Genomic DNA, 19,108 nt, shown 5'->3' on the forward strand with positions numbered 1-19,108 from the left:
TAAAAAATATTTAAATACCATTTTCGGTCAACAAAAAGGAAACCAGTATATTGCTGAATGAGGCGCTGCGTGCCTTTTCATTGTGTGCACTTGTACTTCGTCTAACATGTCTTTCTGGAGACTAAATGAATTATGGGGGAATGGGGTCACAGAACGGAAGAAGGCATTCATAGCCCAGTCTCATTCACCTTCAGATATGTCTGTATAAATAAGAAAGATTCACACGTATCTCAAAGAAGCAAAGACACACTTTTAAGTGACGCTAATTTTAGGCTATGACATTATTCCGAACCTAGTCTTCAATTTATTGATGCGAACACTTGGGCATTTATAATAATGCATGACTTTTTTTTTTTAAACCTTTCTTTTTTCAGCTTGATGACTCCAAAGAATACAAGCAGAGGCCCAACCGGTGTAGGCATTGTCAAATTACAGTAAATACTAGTAGGTCAATCATTGGTCTTTAGCTCTGCATGTATAAGCTTGGAGAGTACAGCGGGACAACAGAGATATAAGCCAACAAGAGTTCAAGCCCTACTGGATATGGAGGATTAGGAAGCCAGAGATGCAGCATCAGAGTCCGTGTCGGAAGGTGCCATGAAGGAACGAAACTTCAGCCAGATGTTCCTGGGCTTTGAGTGCATCGGCTGCTGATTAGACCAGGTCTCTTCTGTGTCCAATGCCCAGGTTACCGCCCTTAGCCATTGTGTGTGTGTGAGGGTGGGACTGGGCGAAGCCAAAATTGTAAGATGCAACGGACAGCCAGCAGCATACGAAGGCCAGCCAGCTTCTTGGAGTCACGGCCCAGGCCAGGGAAGTCGTGAAAGAGACAGAGCAATGGGGATGGGGAGATTGTACGATCCAGAATGGCAGATAAGGTAGTAAATACCGACTCCCAGTACTGCGACAGTTTGGGACAGGACCATAGCATATGTATGTATGAGGCATTGTCAGTTCCGCATCTGGGACATCTGGGGGAATGGTCCCTCGACATGTAGTGTAATCGGATCGGGGTAAGATGGTACCTATGTAGGACTTTGAATTGGATCAATTTGAAACGTGAGTTAAAGGACACATTATGTGTGCGTGCGCACATGTGCTTCCAGCGTTCGTCGGACATTTCCACCTCCAAGTCCTCTGCCCATTTGCGTTTCAATTTGTGGGGGGGTCGTTCTAGTTTGTAACAGGACGTATAGTCTGCACACCTTCCCTCTAAAGGAGTTGAAGTCGCATAATTCCGCCACAATTTGGTAATCGGGGGGTATCATGGGGAAATCGGGGTATCTGACTTTAAGGACTTTCCGGAGGGACAAGTATTGGAGCCACGCAGATGGCTTCTGTCTGAGGGCGGACAGTAGGTCTGGCCATTCAATGAAGTTTCTATTTTCGACGGTGTCACGGATCACTTCGAAGCCCAATGCAGCCCACCGGTATATGATGGATAACGGTAGGTATGAGACCTCAGGGAGGAAGTTCCATAAAGGCAAATCGCCATGGAATGGGTGGGGCGAGTCTAATAGTTTCCAGGTTTTAGAGAGGGCAAGGGAGGTGCTATCAACAGGGTCTAGTGACTCTAGCATGGCCGGCAGAGGGGTGAGAATTAAGGAGCGGACATCGCGGTCACTGACCGCTAACCTCTCAAGCCGAACATGAGGAGGGAGATCCTGTGTATTAAACCAGAAGGAGGTAAACTGAGCCTGCGCCACTAGCCAGTATTCAAGAAAATCTGGGGCATTGAATCCTCCGCCCTCCATGGGGGTGGTCAAAGTAGCAAGTTTTAATCAAATTGTCCCAGAGTGCCATAGGAAATTATTAATGTTACGAGTTAGTGATCGAAAGAAGCCGTCTCCTGGCCATAGGGGTTGGTTCTGGTAGTTCTCCACAAATGATGACTTAGGCGAGCGGGTGACTTCTATACTGAGGTAAGTGAATTTTGACTGGGACCAAGTGAACCCCAGAAGGTCAGGAGGGGGGTGTGTGCTTTCTGTAAGTGGGAACAGGGTAGATTTGGAACAGTTCACCTTGAGCCCAGAGATGCGCCCAAAAAGGACAACGTCCTCCAGAATAGGAGTGAGGTTGATAGAAGGGGAGCGGATATAGAGCAAATCATTGTTGGCGTATAAGGAGATAATGTCCGCTTGACCCGCTGTTCGGAGCCCTCTGTGCGCATGGCTATTGGCGCATCCTATCGGCAAAAGGCTCCACGGCTATAGCCAAAATTAAGGGGGAGAAGGGGCAGCCCTGCCTTGTGCCTCTGGCAATTCAGAATGGAGAGGAGGATCGGTCCTCGGTGCGGACTCTGGCCACCGGATTGGAGTAAATGAACCCAAGAGCGGAACCTGGGCCCAAATTTGCATTTTTCAAGGACCCGCCAAAGGTACTTCCAAGACACGGGAGTCGAAGGCCTTATGTATGTCCAGTGTGGCAGCTACTGCCTGAACGTGTGGGCTTATTCTACTGATGGTATTGAATAAGCGCCTCGGGTTCAGAGAGGTGGATCAACCTGGGACAAACCCTGCTTGATCGGGATTGATGATATGTAGCATAAAGGGTGCTAAGCGTGAGGCTAACAGTTTGGCGAAGATTTTAACGGCCCAGTTGATTAATAACGGACGATAGGAGCTAGATTGGGTAGGAGATTTGCCAGGCTTGAGAAGGACTGTTATTATAGCTTCCCAAAGGGAAGGAGGGAGCACACCTACTTTGCAGGCTTCGTCCCACAAGGCCATCAGGCGGCGAATTAGGAGTGGCTTGAAGCGCTTATAGAATTCTACTGGGAGGCTGTCCGAGCCAGGGGACCTGCCTGATCACAGCGAGTCAATAGCCTCTGAGAATTCCTCTGTGGTGAAGGGCCCCTCAAGAGTGTTATTAGTCTCATAGGAGAGGACCGAGAGAGGGAGGCTGTCTAGAAAGGCCTCTATCTCAGCTATAGGAGTATTCTCATCCTCCGAATAGAGAGCTTCATAGTACACCAGAAACTCTGCGTTGATATCTCGCAGAAGTGTGGCCAGGGTGCCATTGGCTTTCGCAATAGCCGGGATGTTGGGGGAACCCAACACGTGCCAGATGAGTCTGGCTAATACTCGGCCCGGTCTCTCGCCTTCCCCGTATTTTCTAGCGAGCTGGGGGCTGTCAAGGAATTTCAGTTCACGGTCTGCATACGAGCGAAACACGGGACCACCCAGTGACGCTAGTGTCTCGGGAGATTGCTGAAGAGAGTATTGACATTCAAGGGATGCAAGGGCTGCCTCGCTTTTCTGGATATCCCCTCGGATCGCTCTCAGAATACCGCTTTCCTTCGAGATAGCAATGCCCCTAATATAGGCTTTAAATGTTTCCCACAGGGTGGAGTGCGTCGGGACCGAGTTAGGGTTAATCTCAAAGAAGTCTTCGATGGCGGTCTCTATTTCTGAGGTAAAGGCTGTGTCTAGCAGGGAATACGGTTTCATTTTCCACCCCGAGCTCTTTTGTAGTCTCGGCCCCAGCAGAGAGATAGTCACAGGGGAATGATCAGACAGGGTTCTAGGAAGGATTGATTGGTGTGAGACATTCCTAATCAGTATATCCAATATCAACCACCTGTCCATTCTAGAATGCGAGTCGTGGACTGAAGAATAGAAGGAGTATGTTCTGGACTCGGGGTATAACAGTTGCCATGCGTCTACGATGGCTAGCCTGGGTAAGGATGTCAGAATGGTATATGCTGCTCTAGAAAGTTGGCACAGTCTGGAACCCGATCTATCGAGGTCTACGTCCAGTATTCTGTTGAAGTCACCTCCCCAAATTAGCAGTACCATGAGGAAGCTGCCTTGCAGAGAAGCTAATTGCAGGTAAAATTCGGGGTCATCCACATTAGGACCATAAATGTTCAACATCATCAGTTCCTTATTGTGCAGATCGCCATGGAGCAAAACATATCTACCCAATCGGTCCGTCTGTGAGAATTTACAGTTAAATTTAAGGCTCTTATGGATCAGGGTCATCACCCCCCGACACTGGGTAGGATAGTCAGTATAATATCTTTGGGAACCCCACCCTTTGGTAAATACATTTTTCACAGCATTCAGCACATGCATGCGTTCCTTGAAGAAATATGATTTTTGCCCCATGGCGCTCGGCCTGTAGTTGCAACTGCTGCATTTTCTTATCATTACCCAGCCCCCGAACATTCCAGCTCATGAACATTACGTTATTATCGCCATTTAAAGTGGGAGTGATGGACAACCATGTAGTATGGAGGGATAGCAATCCAGGGCCTAATGCCCAGAATATGTAAGCAGGATCCTGTTTGGAGTTTGACCAACCTATCGTTGCCCTGCACTCCGCCCTCCTTGTGAACATCAACCCTTTAACATAATAACCGTCCCCACCCACCCCTACCCACATCCCTTCCCGAATCAGAGGAATGACAACCCCATAACCAAATAACTGTACTGGCCTGGCGGTGATTCTCCGAACCAGGGGCATAGTGAGGATAAAAGTATGCATTGGGAATATTAACCTGAAGATTAATTAGGAACGCATGACAAGGAGATCAGGACATTTTAGGGCAGGAGTAAACAGAGCAAACATAACTGGTGGATGGATCTCCCACCCTAATGGGTCAGACTATGCCATTCCCACTAGGCGACTAAGCATGTGACTGATGACAACAGAGTGATTGAGGCCATAAACAATTAACCAGGGAAGTGCTTGTCTATGAATTTGGAGGCTTCTTCAGGGATCGTAAAGAAGACGACCTGGTTGGAGTGTTCAATTCGGAGCTTAGCAGGGTAGAGAATGGTATTTAACCTGCAGATCAAGTAGTCTCTTTTTGACTGCCATGAAGGTTTTGCGTTCCTGTTGAACCACTGCAGAAAAATCAAGGTATAGATGGATCCGAGCAGACCCCAGGAGAAGTTCCCCCTTGGTTCTCACAGCCCTAAGGAGGGCGTTTCGGTCTCGAAAGTTCAGAACCCTGGCTATGATGGGGCAGGGAGGTGCACCTTGTCTGGGTTTAGCTGATAAAGCTTGAGGGGCTCTTTCTATCGCAAATTGTGATGAGAGTCTGGGGGAGTCGAGCAGTGTAAGTAGGGTGCGCTCCAAGTAGTCTTCCATGGGTTCTTTGATGATGTCCTCGGGGACCCCAATTATTCGGAGGTTATTGCACCTGGAGCGCGATTCTAGATCCTCGTTCTTTTTGGCCACCTCAAGATCTCATCTGGACAATGAGGAGACCTCCGCCCGGAGAGTGCCCAAATCGTCCTCCGTGACACCAACCCTCATATCAATTTCAGTCACACGGCTGTCGGTTTTCTCAATGTGTGCTTTAGTAGAGGATATGGAGCCATTCATATTGTCAAACTGAATGTAGCGTAGTGAACCCTTTGCGAATGTACTCCATCATTTTCTGAGAGTCTATGGAGTCCGAAGGCGTTGAGGTGGTGGTTCCTCCTCCTCCTCCGCCTGCCTGGACGGTGTCTTAGCAAACATGTTGGAGCTCTGTTTTGTCCCTCCCCCTACGCCTTTAGTCATGGTGGAGGTAAGGCGCAGGCCTGTTAGCCCAGAGTGCTTAAGTATACAGGAGAAGTGCAAGGGGGGAGAGCAAGCTGGGGGTAATGGGGAGAGGGGAGAGCGAGGGTGCCCACAGACGGCCTCTTGGGGCCCAGTTGGTCTGGAGGATCCTGACACCTTAGCAAAGCTTGAGCGCCCAGGGCATGTGGCAACAAGACTTATAGACAGGGTGAATTGCTAGAGAATAAAATAGGTGTGAAGGTGGACGCGGGATCCAAAGATGGGAATGTGTGGGAACAACCAGTCCAGCAGTACTCTGGGTAAGGGTATGGGAGCCGGAGCGAGGCGCGGTAACGCTACAAATCTTAGGGCTCTGTGACCTCGAGTATGCCAACAAGGAGCCTCACTATGGCATAAGGTGAACAAGACTGGGTAGAGACAGTGGTTGACTAGGAGATCGTGGGCTGGCCAAAGGACAGATAGTGTGCTCCAGACGACCAGTGCGTGGGGAACTCGGCATGAGCAGAAAGTGGACACTAGTAAGCGTCCAATGGGGTGCTGGAGAAAGGGGTGATATGTACCATTCCAATCGCAGACTTAATGTGCAATCCACCCCACCGCAGCACCCGGGTGGCCAGACAGTCAAGATTCAAAGATTCCGGGGCAGCGGTCAGATAAGGTCAAGTGACGCCCCTGAGGTCCTCAGCACTCCCCTCCACTCTCACTCAAAGCCTCCTATGTCGGAGTCACCGCAGAGGGGCAGGCCATCACCAGAATACAGTAGTTCGGGTTGAAATAGGCTTGTTTGAGGTCCGAGTCCGCTCGGGTAGGTTGTGGTCCCCCAACTATCCCAAACGAAAGATGGCTGCCACCGGCCCTGCCCCGCCGCCTGTGACCATGTTGAATTGCCCCCTGTGGATCGGGCTAATACTTAGAGTGGTCGCCAGGGTGAAGCTCCGGTCTGGCCACGGCAGATTCACCAGATATTAATTGCAGGGGGCCCAGGATGGTCGCTGCCCCCTATGCGTGACGGCTGCTCCATTGTATAAGGGTAGACTGCTGTGGATCACTTTGCCTCCCCGGGGTGGGGGGACAGCCGATCCAGATAGGGAAGGTAGTGCTGGCGCCCAGCCCGAAGCCCCTCCTATCCCCAGGGACTCACTACCAGGTCCGGGTCATGTTTGCGTGGAACGCAGGAGAGACGTCCCGCTCAGGCAACCCATCTTCAGGTATCCGCGCTGTGCCGACTCGCCCAATGCAGGGCCCAGCAGGAGTCGCAGCAGTCTGCGCAGCATCCCGCAGAGTCATGGGGTCCGGGAAGGACTCCCAGGCCACGTTTGCAGCAGCCCTCCAGGAAGGAGCCCCTCCTCACAGCACCCCAGGGGCTCGGACGCAGGCAGCGCCAGAAGAGTGGACAGAGGCTGGCAGAGGCTCCTCCCCCAACACAGGCCATGCGTCCCCGGCCCGCGCAGCAGTGTTCATGGAAGTTGTAGCCGGCACAGGCTGCCCAGAATCGCCAGTCTGTCTGGTTGCCCAAGGCTTCGCAACGAAGCAAGACCACCGCACGGGTTCCGGGTGATGGATGCGTCATGTATTCATGTGCCGGATCCTGCTGTCCCTTTATCAAGTAGGTTCGAAATAACGCAGAATTGTGTTAATATATCGCCTCCCGGTACGGAGCACTCATCTAGGCGGCCATTTTCGCTCAGCGCAACAGCACCCCCCACCCCCAATAATGTATTACTTTTATAGCGTTTTTCACAAAAGCTAAACAAAGAGGACTCTAAAGGCCAGCTTTATTTTTGTTTTCATACTGCCACTGTATTCCTTAACCAGGGCCTGCAAGGGAGTCGGCAGGGGCTGCAACCTCTGACAATCTCCATATTACCACTGCTTTCATAACTTGTGTGTACCTACATGTGTGGTGTGCCTGGTTCAGTGCACTCATGATTTGAAGCACCTATCAGCAGCTCTTCTCATCACCTGTTCCATACCCTCTGTGTCTTCGCCCTGGGTGTGGAGCCTTACAACTCCCAGCATTCATTTAACCGGGGGCAGCAGGCAAAGCATGAAGAGAAACACTTCAATGTAAAGGTATTGTCTAAAGTGAGTCCCTACTACAGCAAACATATATAGTTATTCCACAGGTTTCATGAGGTTGCACCCACCAGAGGCCGGATTTTGTGACCGGAGGTGTGGGTCTCATTATGGTGTGCCACCGAGTCAGTCTTGTTTCACTTTAGCAAAGTTTTGGCTAGGAACTAGAAACAATTTTAGCATGTGGCAGCATACTTTGTGCTTCCATAATTTGTTTTTTGCAAGAACATATTTGTATGCAATTAAACATTAATACAATTTGAGTCATTTACATCAAACTTTGAAAAAAAAGTATATGGGCCACTCTGAATTTTTTTGAAAAGTTTGGTGAGAATTCGTCCAGGGGAAGCAGAGTTATAGGGGAGGGGGGTCCCAAAACGTCTCTTTTTCCCATAGACTGAATGGGGGAAAAACTGCGCACGGCTACAGGTGAAACCGCTGGACAGATTTTGACGAAATCTGCGGCAGGTACAGGGGCTTGGTCCAGAAAGTGTGCTTTTGTAAATTTTGTCACCATACGTGCAGTTCGTTCATTCATAATTATGAAAAAGTAGGTCTGAAATAATTAGTGATATCTATGTTCGCTCCGCGGTCACACTTCCCTGTTGGGTCGACGAACAAGAAACCGATTGGCTAAGGGGCTGCCGTCATGACCGCATACACGCGACGTCTCTGCCCATTGGCTGCTGCGAGACGTGTTCTGCTTTAGATGGTTTGGATGTGCCCGACATCTTTGATCCGCGGAAAGCGGAGCAACATCCAGTGTACACATGCTTTTCTCACTAACCTATTTTGCTGTGTCACAGAGCATTGGGAAAGGTTCAGACAGTAAGAAATGGGTGATCTATGCATTTGTTCTTCGGCCGTCATGCTGTAATTTCTATGGACACCTTGTATGTACAGTAAATGTGGGGGGGGTAATAACGGTAGCACTTCAGTCCATGTAGTGGGTAGGAAATTTGTAACACTTCAGTCCATGTAGCAGACAGGAAATTTGTAACTCGTGAAAGCACACGGGTATAGGTAAGTAACATTGAAATTGACAACATGCCGTGAAAGTATTCTTTCTCACAATGGCTGTTTTTATATTCGTTAGCACGCCGCCATGGGTGGCACATGCTACGGTGGTAGTGACCAGGGGCTACAGTCTTAACATATGGGTAAATAATGATTGTGTTCTGGGGGTTGGTCGTCATGATGTAATGTGTATGGACATCTTGTACGCACATTACTCTTATACCTACTTAATGACGTACATTCTATGGTCTCCTTGTACGAACAGAAAAGGAGGGGTCCAAGAAGGGCAGTATTTGAGCCCATGCACTGCATGGGGGAGTTGTTACATTTGCAAGGGCACGTGTGGTGTTGGGGAATATTGAAATTGCCTACATGCTGTGAATACAGTACTGTTTCAAATGGCTATTATATTCATTAGTACGCTCACATGGTTGGCGCATGCTACGGTGGTTGTGGCCAGGGCCTAGATTCTTGGAAGCATGGCCGTCGGCCGAAGGCCGAAGGTCTTACTTCCAAGACTCTAGGCCCTGGCCACAACCATGCCACATGTGGCACCCATGCATACACCCCTTGCGTTGCATTTTATTTGGCAAGTTGTGGGGAGATCCTGCACTCTTGGGTGCAAGGCCGAAGGCCATGCACCCAATAATACACTTATACTTACTTTTTGACGTATGTTCTGTGGGCTCCTTGTACGAATAGAAAATGAGGGGTCCAATAAGGCCAGTATTTCAGCCCCTGCAGTGCACAGAGGAGTTGTTAGATTTTTAAGGACACGTGTGATGTTAGGGAACATTGAAATTGACAACATGCCCTGAATGCATTCTTTTTTTTAATGGTTGTCATTATAATCATTAGTACGCTGCCATGGGTGGCACATGCTACGGTGGTTGTGTCCAGGGCCTTGAGTCTTGGATGCATGGACGTCGGCCAAAGGCCGAAGACCTTACTTACAAGACTGTAGGCCCTGGCCACAACCAACGCCACATGTGCCACCCATGCACACACCCGTAGTGTTGCGTTTTGATTGGCAAGTTGTGGGGAGTGCGTGCAGTTTTGAGTGCATGGCCAAAGGCCATGCAACAAAGAACAAAGTGGTAAGTACTAGAGTCGGAAGACACTGCACACCCATCCCATGTAAGATCTACAGACACACACCTAGGAGGGAATGGGTAGAGGTACTTAACGATAACACACATATAGAATAACCCCCACTACCACACATCGCCGAGGTAGTTGTGGAGAGACCCTGCAGTCTTGGGTGCATGGCTGAAGCCCATGCACGCAAGACTGAAGTCATAAGCAGTGGAGTTACAAGTTAATATGGGTGTGGTGGATTGTGGTCGTTGTGTTCATGCCCTAGTTTCTTCACTTCATGGCTGCAAACGCTGGTCCGCAAAGTACATTTATAAGCAGCTAATTTACAAGGACCATGTTTTACATATGCAGCAATGGTTGTGGATAGGAACTGTACTCCTTGAAACTTGGTTGTAAGGCGTAGGTGGTAGGTTACTTACCGGAGACGAAAGGCCAGCCTACAGGCACTGCAGCCTATTACTACCATATATTAGACGAGTTGATTCCCATGTGTAGAAAATGCCTGCCAATATACTTGCACCTTACTTTGTTCAGACTCCATACATTTTTTTACAATTGGTTATCGTACTTGGCAGAAGATTCACTTTTTCCATTTCTGTGATGAAAGAAAAAGGTGTGTTAATGTTTGCAGTTTTTCCACATTTGACACATTGCTTAGTAGACAGTTATCTTTTTTTTTTAGACCCTCATATTTAGTTTACAAACCAGTGTACTGTGCATTGCGCTCGGTTTCTGTGTTTGCTTTTATAATCCTTGGGTCTGGGTAAAAAAATCCTTGTCGGATTAAAAAAAAACTCAATTTCTTATGCAACTAAGTACTTCTTTTTTTCCTTTCAGTGTTTTGTTCATTTTTCTAATCAATGTTATGTTTGTTGCCTTCCTGCCCATTTTTCACAACAGTTAGATACCTGTAGGCGTATTCTAACTGGGCATCTGTTCTTACAGATTTTTGATACTCATTCATTTGCGTCGTTGTTACATCCTATTTCCTTCATCTTTCTAATTAATGTTTTCTTTGTTGCCTTCTTCCCAATTTTTACCAACACTTACATACCTATAGGCATATTCTACCTGTGCATTTGTTTCCAACGATCTGTGCTTATCATTTATTTGCCATTCTTCCATCCTGTTGGGTAGTTGGATACCTGTAGGCGTATTCTAACTGTGTATTTGTTCCTACAGATTTGTGATACTCATTCATTTGTGTCGTTGACATATCCTGTTTCCTTTATCTTTCCCATGAATGTTTTCTTTGTTGCCTTTCTGCCGATTTCTACCAACAGGTAGATACGTTTAAGCATATTCTGTCTGTGCATTTGTTTCCAACGATCTGTGATGATCATTGATTTGTGTCATTCTTCCAACCTGTGGGCATATTCTAACTATTTGTAGTCTTTCACCTACTTTGTTGACAGTTTTGAAGTACACCTTATAACGTACATTTTGGCTTCAAGAACATTAAATAAGCATGTGTTAGGTTAGCTGGAAACCTGTGCTTTAGAGTAATGGTGCTATCATTACATTCAAACCATCCAGATCTCTTTTTAACGTATGCAGTGTAGTGACCTGCATTTGGCTGTAGCTCCTGCATGGTAGATTATTCCTACTGTTGTAAAGGTTTTCTTTCCAAGTGGCACTTGACCGTGTGTAAATCCAGTTAGTTTGCAGTTGTTTTTGGTGCCATCTGCATTATAACGTAGAAGCATAACTATTATTTAGGCACTGTGATTGTATCAGTAAGGTAGAGCGATTGTCTGAATTGCAAATACTACATAATCTGCCATGGTTTGCATTTTGTACCAGTTGCTGAAATGGAATGCTCTCACAATTTGGTATTGTAATATACACAAATCGCTCATTTGGAATTTCTTCCTGTATCACTTTGTTAGAGAGAGTGCATGTATGTTTCCACATGTACGAAATTTGGAACATTTCATTTACAGGTATGCTTTTGTTTTCCAATACTAATATTATGTACATTCGAAATTCTTGTGGATCTTCTTGTGAGTTCATAGTGAATCTCACTATTCCAGCACAGTCGTCCAATTGTTGCCTTACTCCATAAACACTATGTGTTGTCAGGATTGCTTGTTGCGTTTCTGTGCAGCACTAACATTTGCAAACACAATTGGTCTGTGCTGTGCAGGTAAATATTGTTAACGATTGGTGGCAATTGAAATAGAATATTCATTGCTACATTTGCATAGCAACTTACCTCACTTTCATTTGTAAATTTGAATGGGCCAGCAAGTTATGTATCAGAGTGCGTTTTTCGTTTTTTCTGTTGCTGCTTTGCCGATGTGCCTGGTTTACATTCCCTAATAGGTTCTTCTATGTTTGCGGCAATTGATGAGACTTAAGCTTCTTTTCTTTTTTTTGCGGAATTTCCTGTTGCATTTTGTTGCATTTCTGTTTCATTTACTTTTCTTTTACCACGTTTCACTTTATCTGCAACAGGGTATTGTTTCAGATGAGGGGTGTACAGTGAATGCAATCTATTGTACTCTACAATGCAAGGAATATCAGCTTTGACTTTACTTGAATCAAAGTTTATTAGCATTAGACCGTCAAGTGTACGTAAGCGTGATAATGCTACATAGACCATGCCTTCCTTAAACACTGTCTTTCCTATATCTATCATTGCTTTCTCTAGGGTAAGACCATGGGATTTATGAATGGTAACCATCTGCAAGAGTTGGAGAAAATTGCTCTCTACATACAAACATGTCTTTGAAGAGAAGGAATCGAGCAATTGAGCGCCCTATCCTTTTTACTTCTGAAGGTTTATCAAAGCGAATATTGACAAACTGAATGCTGCTATCATGTGGGTATGATTGAAAGCCAACAACTGTGCCCAGTGCTCCATTAACTAGCCCCTGCTCTACGTCAAGGTTACGTTTAAGCATTACTCTACAATTTAGTGATAATTTCAATACTTTTTCCAATCCAGCTATGTTGGAGATTGAATTTTCTAAACTATTTAGTCTTGTTGTGGCTTGCTCACACATGGGTACTGTCAAACCATGTACGGCTAGTTTGTCTGTGGCGCTAATTTCTATTATTGCTTGCATTTCTTTCTTTAACATTGTTTCATTGAATTTGAAACAGCTTGCAAGAGTTAAGGCCATATAATTGACATTTTTGTGCGCTATTTGTTCTATAACATCAGTTGCACATGCATTATCGCCACGAAGTGCATGTATATGCCGCTTTTTCAATACAGCGTGTGCTTCTTGCGATAATACACCAACTCTAATACTTTTCAAGATGTTGGCATGTTGGCATAAGTGAAATCTGCAGATTGCCGCATGTTCTCAGTTAATTCTCTGTATTGGAAATGTTGCCAAATGGTAACATTACCTTTGCTACCAACAGTTTTCCGGCAGAGTTTGTGGCCTAAGGTTTTAAAAATCGGTTCACCTTTTACTGGTGTCAATTGTAGAAGATCTCCGAAAACGATAATGTGTTTCCCTGCAAAGAGTTCTTCGTTATTACTTTTAAGTACTTATTGCAATCTGAGATGAATCAAAGCCAACATTAGATTGGAGACCATGCTCACATGATATTAGCAGCATTTTCATTTGTTTCAATACTCTAAGTAATTCAATTGCAGCTTCTGCAGAAAGTTTGTAGTAGTCTAATTTATTTTGATGCTCTATTGGAAGCAGTAGTAATCAGTGTAAAGTCACACCGCCTATGCTGTAGGCAGCTAAACCTGGGGGGGCTGTTACAACAGCTGACAGTTTGTTGTTTGTCAATTGTTCAAGGAACTTGCTGATAATTTTGATTAAGAATGTTTTCCCTGATCCAGCTTCACCACTGACGTGCAGCGGTATAGGTTTGTAATTGTGGCAGGTGCATTCTTTATTTTTGTGTTGTACGCCATGCACAATTTGTTTTGTTACCTCGTCAAAAATGGTGCGCTGATCGTTGTTAAGTTTTCCTTATTGTACAGTTAAGTCCTCTGTATCTTCTTGATACTGATACATGGTATTTTCTACTTCTGCCATAGCAACTTCAGCCTCATTTGCTAATAGTGGATGTCCTAATGGTTCTTGACTTCCTGTTACAGAAGGTTGACTACTGTCGGAAGAGTCTTTATCTAGTTGGACCTGAATTTGTTCTTCCTGTTGCTGCTCATTGTGTAACATTGTTTTGTACTGCGTAAAGTTAACATCGGTGATAGTGCTTTAATTTGCTTTGAAAGCATCTTCATAGCACTCATAATTATCTAGTATGTCTTCCTCTTTTCTTCATAGTTTGAAAAGTTGCAACAGAGACATGTAATATAGTTATTTCTGTTGAGGAGTTTTTTAATGACAATTTCACATGATTAAGCTTTATTTAGGTTTCACTAAGCTCCCTTCACAATCGGTCACTCTATATCGATGTTTGCTTTCATCGGGTTTTACATTATTTTTGTATGCAAAGTTTTGAGCTATGTGGTATAGACACATGCTTTCCAGAGTGGTACTCCTGTTCGGATAGTATATGTCCAGTAAATTGTTTTTTAGAATGTCTTGGCTGTTGGGATCATTTCTGGCAATTGTTTCTATGTCCTCATATGATTTTAGCACTCTTTTTCTAGATTTTGCAGGACCAAGACTGAGCCATACTATGTTGTCTGATTTTTCATACAAAGCAGTGCCGTTTAAACGAACTGCTGCTTCATAGGCCTCACATTCTCTATGAGACAGCATTTTTATGCCTAGGCTGCACAATCTCTGTGATAATGTTTTGTCTGATGCTGGGTCATCCCAGAGGTTTTGAAGCTGTTTTTTCTGCTTTTGTTAAGTAGGCTGTAACATATCGTGCAACAGCAGTTGAATTTTCTGCAATGTACTGCACATCTATGTTTGCATTCCGTAATAGGGCAATGATTGCATTGTAATCATTGATCGATTTTGATTCTTCCCTTCTTTTTATGTAATACATGTTTTTAGGTGATTTACCTTTAACACTATGTCGAACTGAAGACATGAAGTTGTTTACTTCACCTGTTTCTGTAACTGGTCTAAGGAAACCAAAGCGGCATTTGTTGTAGTATTTATCTTTGTTTTTGTATTTACGGCGACAATATTTGCCACATTTGTGTCTTTGAAGTTGTAAAATCTGCCCCTGCAGCTCACTGTTTCTGTTGTGAAAGGATTTCACATGTGACATATTTTTGGATAAACTGCAAAACAATGCTATCACTGTCTTGCCCAGATTTCTGAGCACCTTTTGATCCATAACAGCATGTGAATATGTGGCGCTCCTCTCGCTTGATATTCTTTTCTCCAAAAGAAGTGTTGCACTTCTCTAAGGGGAGGAACAGTTTTATTGCGAATAAAGTGTAGCATTGCAATGAAACGATGATGGAAATATCTTGAGACATTAACTGGATCTAGAGAGCAAAGTTCTCCAGGTGTTAATATATCTGTGTTGTTTTTGTTGCTGTTGTTGGTGGTCCAAGGTTTCTGATCATGCAACGCACGTCTCTGTGCCGTCTGAACCAGTATTCCTTTGTACCACGCATGTTTGCAAACAAATTTGTTATACTTGATTGTAAAACCTCATCTTTTTCTTGTACTTTTTATATTAACTGCGTAGCTGACATATTTTGAAAGTGCGTTCCAGATTTAAGAATGTGTGCAACTCCATAACAGTAATTCGTAATGAGCGGTATTCTGATGCCCCAATCTGAGTGGGTCTATCATCGTATCTCCCACCTTTGCCAGTAGGAAATAGCAGTGGAAGAGCATGTGCTTCTATACTTTTTTCCCCAAATACTCATTGGTGACCCTTTGGTTTGTTGCATTTGGTATGTTTCTAGTGCGTCATCTGCGCTTTCATTGGTATGCAATGGATGAATTGTGTAATGGTCCAAAGAGTGGATACTGTAGCTGGATCCAGACGTTCGAATGGCCTAGTTTCTGATGGCTCTTGAATTATTTCAGATGTTTGCCTTAAGCTTTCATCAATATTTATTTCCTGGTAGTACTCATTGTTATCTTTTAGATATAGCAATGCTTGTGTAACTTTGTGTAAGTCTACTAATTGTTGCCACATGTGTGTTATCCTTTGTTGGTACTCCATTTACCAAGACTATTAAAGAATGATCTATTGAACGTTCCACTCCTAGAGTGTGCACATTTTCCGTTAGATCTAATGGCAAGTAAACTACTTTGCCACAAATTCCTTTCACCAATTCAGAGGAAGGTAAATTTGCTGTTTTTGGATGAAGGCGTATAATTGCTTGCAATGGGTGAACTGTTTGAATTATTATGCTCTCATACAAATTGAGCTGTTGCAGGATTTTTGGTAATGGAAACAATTCTAAATTATTTGTAATTGCACGTGAAGGAGTGTGGTTGTTGCCTAATTTTGCAGTACAGTAACTAGATATTAGGTGTTCAGTTATTTCATATTTGCTTTCAACTAAAAGATACAAAGCTAATTCAAACCATTTAGTGTCCTCATTGTTTTCTATTTTGTATGCTATGCCCACATTTTTTGTGTTCCTTTTGTAAAACGTTCTGCGGCAACATACACACACATGGTTTGGTACTTCAGCCGATGACCTTTTACATTTTAGTATTCTTTTCTGTATGTGTGTAATAGAAGGTTGCTATGTGCAGAATTGTCGCTACTATGCTCTAAAACTGTTGCATTTTCTACCTGGCTTTCACTTCCAAAATACTTTTTCTGAATATGGTCCATTTCTTCTTGTAAGTATTTGGGTGTACCATGCAGAAGAGTGGTATTTAAATTGCCTAATTCTGAAGCTGGACTTTTTGCACAGTATATTTTGTACACTAAATTTCTTACTTTGGAATGATGTACTGCTATTCTTTTGATATCATGGAAGGTACTTTTGCAAATAGGGCCAGAAATGCAGGCTAATGAATGTCCTTTTAGTCCTGTGACTTTCCGCACTACACAAATATCCATATTTTGCAGCACTTTCGTTTTACTTTTGTCTTTACCTTTTACATATTGATTAAGGAACTGACATAAAGATTTGAAAGCTTTGTTTGGAATGGCACACATTAATGTGCATGGCCATTTGTATACTGGACGGTGTGGTTCTGCTGAATCAAGAGGTAATTCTGAGTTTTCAGAAGACAGTTTTGTAAGCAGTGTTTCGTGTTCCATGATGGTAGCATTGATTTTCTTATACCCTCGTCCACTGCTATGGATGGCAATTGTGTTTGTTTGATTTTGTTTGTATGCTTTTGTTTGTATGCTTCTTCATTAAAGCATGGCTCTGTGCTTGTTGTGTGACTCCATTCACCACCACAAACATGCAAAAAAATATTTTTTTTCACATTCCTTTTATTGCTGAGTTTCATTTGTAGTTTGGTACTTAGTTTTGTTAATGCTTTCGTTTTCAACACTAATATGAACAACTTCCTTTTGAGAAGGATGGCACTGTCCACGAGTGCTTGTAGAATTAACTTTCTACGGTACGTTTTAAGGGGCGAGGATGATTTTGGTCCTCTTCTTAGTACATTCTGAAGGACTCTGTGACCAAACATTTTTGTAAAATACTTTTTTTACTATGGGTTATTCTTACACTATCAGGATTATTAGGAACATTGTTAGCTGTACTGGCAGCTGTTTTTTTGACATTTCTGTTTTTTGTGACACTTTTTGATGGAGGAGGTACAGTTTCGGTAGTTGAGACTTCTTTTACTATGTTACCCAACTGCATTAGGTGGTTCGTACCAAGATTCTCCACTAACTCTACAACAGGTGGATGCTTACATTGGGCATCTTTATTTTTATTTGCTCTAATTCTGCGTTCCTTTCTACGGAGCTGCTTGTTGGTAGGCATTCTTTGGTGTCTGTTGAGAAAAAATGTATACTTTGGTCTGTTGTCCAATGTATGTGTGCTGTATGCATGTGTGCATAAGTGTGATGGGGCAGCTCTTTTGCATGGTGTGTCAACGCACAGTGACCTCTATCATTTGGTAAGGCTACTTTACTGTTTGTATACTAGTACAATGTGCTTTACATGAGAGTAGAAAGTGCCCTACTTGTGGTGAGAACCATTATTAATAACCGAAATGCCAAAAACTTTCTACCACAACTTACTTTCACAATCTAACCTTCTAAGGATTCCCTATGTTATTTCAGTACCAAACGCACAGGGATTTGTCAGCCATTCCACCTGTTATTCTTTGTTCAATAAATGGATATTTGTAGGTAGAATGGTTTACAAATGAATGCTTGCTTTGGGGCCCAAAACAAACAAATAACCCACGCAGCCTCTTTAAGAAGTGGTTACAATATCAAGGTTGTACTGTACTTCTTTGTACAAGATGACCAGGTTTCTTCGGATATGTCGTCTGCAGTGTAGATGCTGTTGATTCTCAGGACAGTAGTCTTCACTGTGAATTAAAAAAATAATATCAATTACTTTGTGTGTTTGCAGCGGTCATGATACTGCAGAATTTACTTCTACTTCTTTCGTCAGAGCATTTATTTTTCATATTTGAACCCAGTCCACGTGCACATTTCACTTCTCTCCATGCAGTCTTTCCATACTATTTTCAATATGGTACTTGAAAGTCCTTCAAAATAACTACATTTTTTAAGGGTTTGGAAATGCCTTGTTCTTTACAAAATGTAGTATGCAAAGAGAGAGGTTTGTAAGCAAGAGGGCAAAGTACTAGATGGGCAAACATGTTGTATTTGTTAATGAAAAGCACGATGTCCAAAAATCAGGAGACCCTCCGAAGGACATGTGAGCACCACAATCGGGAGCGATTACTATTCTCATACGATAACATTGCAAGTAGCATTACTGTAGGCAGTATAGAGTACAGAGCTCTGACATTTTCACTTACAAAATTGAGGTCTGCCCTAAATTCTACTTCTCAACTCACACGCTTTTGGCGGGTGTTACCCGCCTTTTAAAGGGCAGACTCACCCGCCAAGCCTCCTGCACGGCCATTCAATCTGATGGACGTCTGACCCGCCAAAAACAAAATCGGCTGATTTCACCCGCCTTTAAGAAAAAAATGGTTGAGAGCTATGCCTAAATAGGCATGCATGCAATGTATTTACAGGTTATGCAGAGGACAGTAAGCGGTCGGTCGTGCGATTTGTTAATGACCAATCAGCATTGTTGCACTTTAAAAGGAGGAGTGTTGTTATGTGTTCCATATGGAAATTTACTGCCATTATTTTGTCTATTTTACATCATAAGGGTTCCACATTTACTCGTATTAAAATGTACATACCTGTACTCTATACTGATGCATGTGCACATGCATGGAGCTGTACGTAGAAATTCGCAATCCTTGCACAGTCGCTTGTGAAGTAGGTGCTTTGCAATGGAATGCGATTTTCATTAAGAATCATCGACAGTAATTTTGAAGTGCGCAATGTTGATGACTGAGTTAAAATTAGCGAT

The 19,108-nt window shown here is 43.9% G+C and overlaps 1 protein-coding gene across 1 annotated transcript in view; it reads left to right on the forward strand.

The window, feature by feature from the left end:
* TMEM67 (transmembrane protein 67) overlaps nucleotides 1–19,108 on the forward strand; it is a 2,125,990-nt gene that overhangs the window by 466,848 nt on the left and 1,640,034 nt on the right. The gene's annotated exons all lie outside the window — the stretch shown is intronic.

Source organism: Ambystoma mexicanum, chromosome 5q (genome assembly GCF_040938575.1).
Source record: "Ambystoma mexicanum isolate Mex_15411 chromosome 5q, UKY_AmexF1_1, whole genome shotgun sequence".
In the NCBI taxonomy this organism is placed as follows: Eukaryota; Metazoa; Chordata; class Amphibia; order Caudata; family Ambystomatidae; genus Ambystoma; species Ambystoma mexicanum.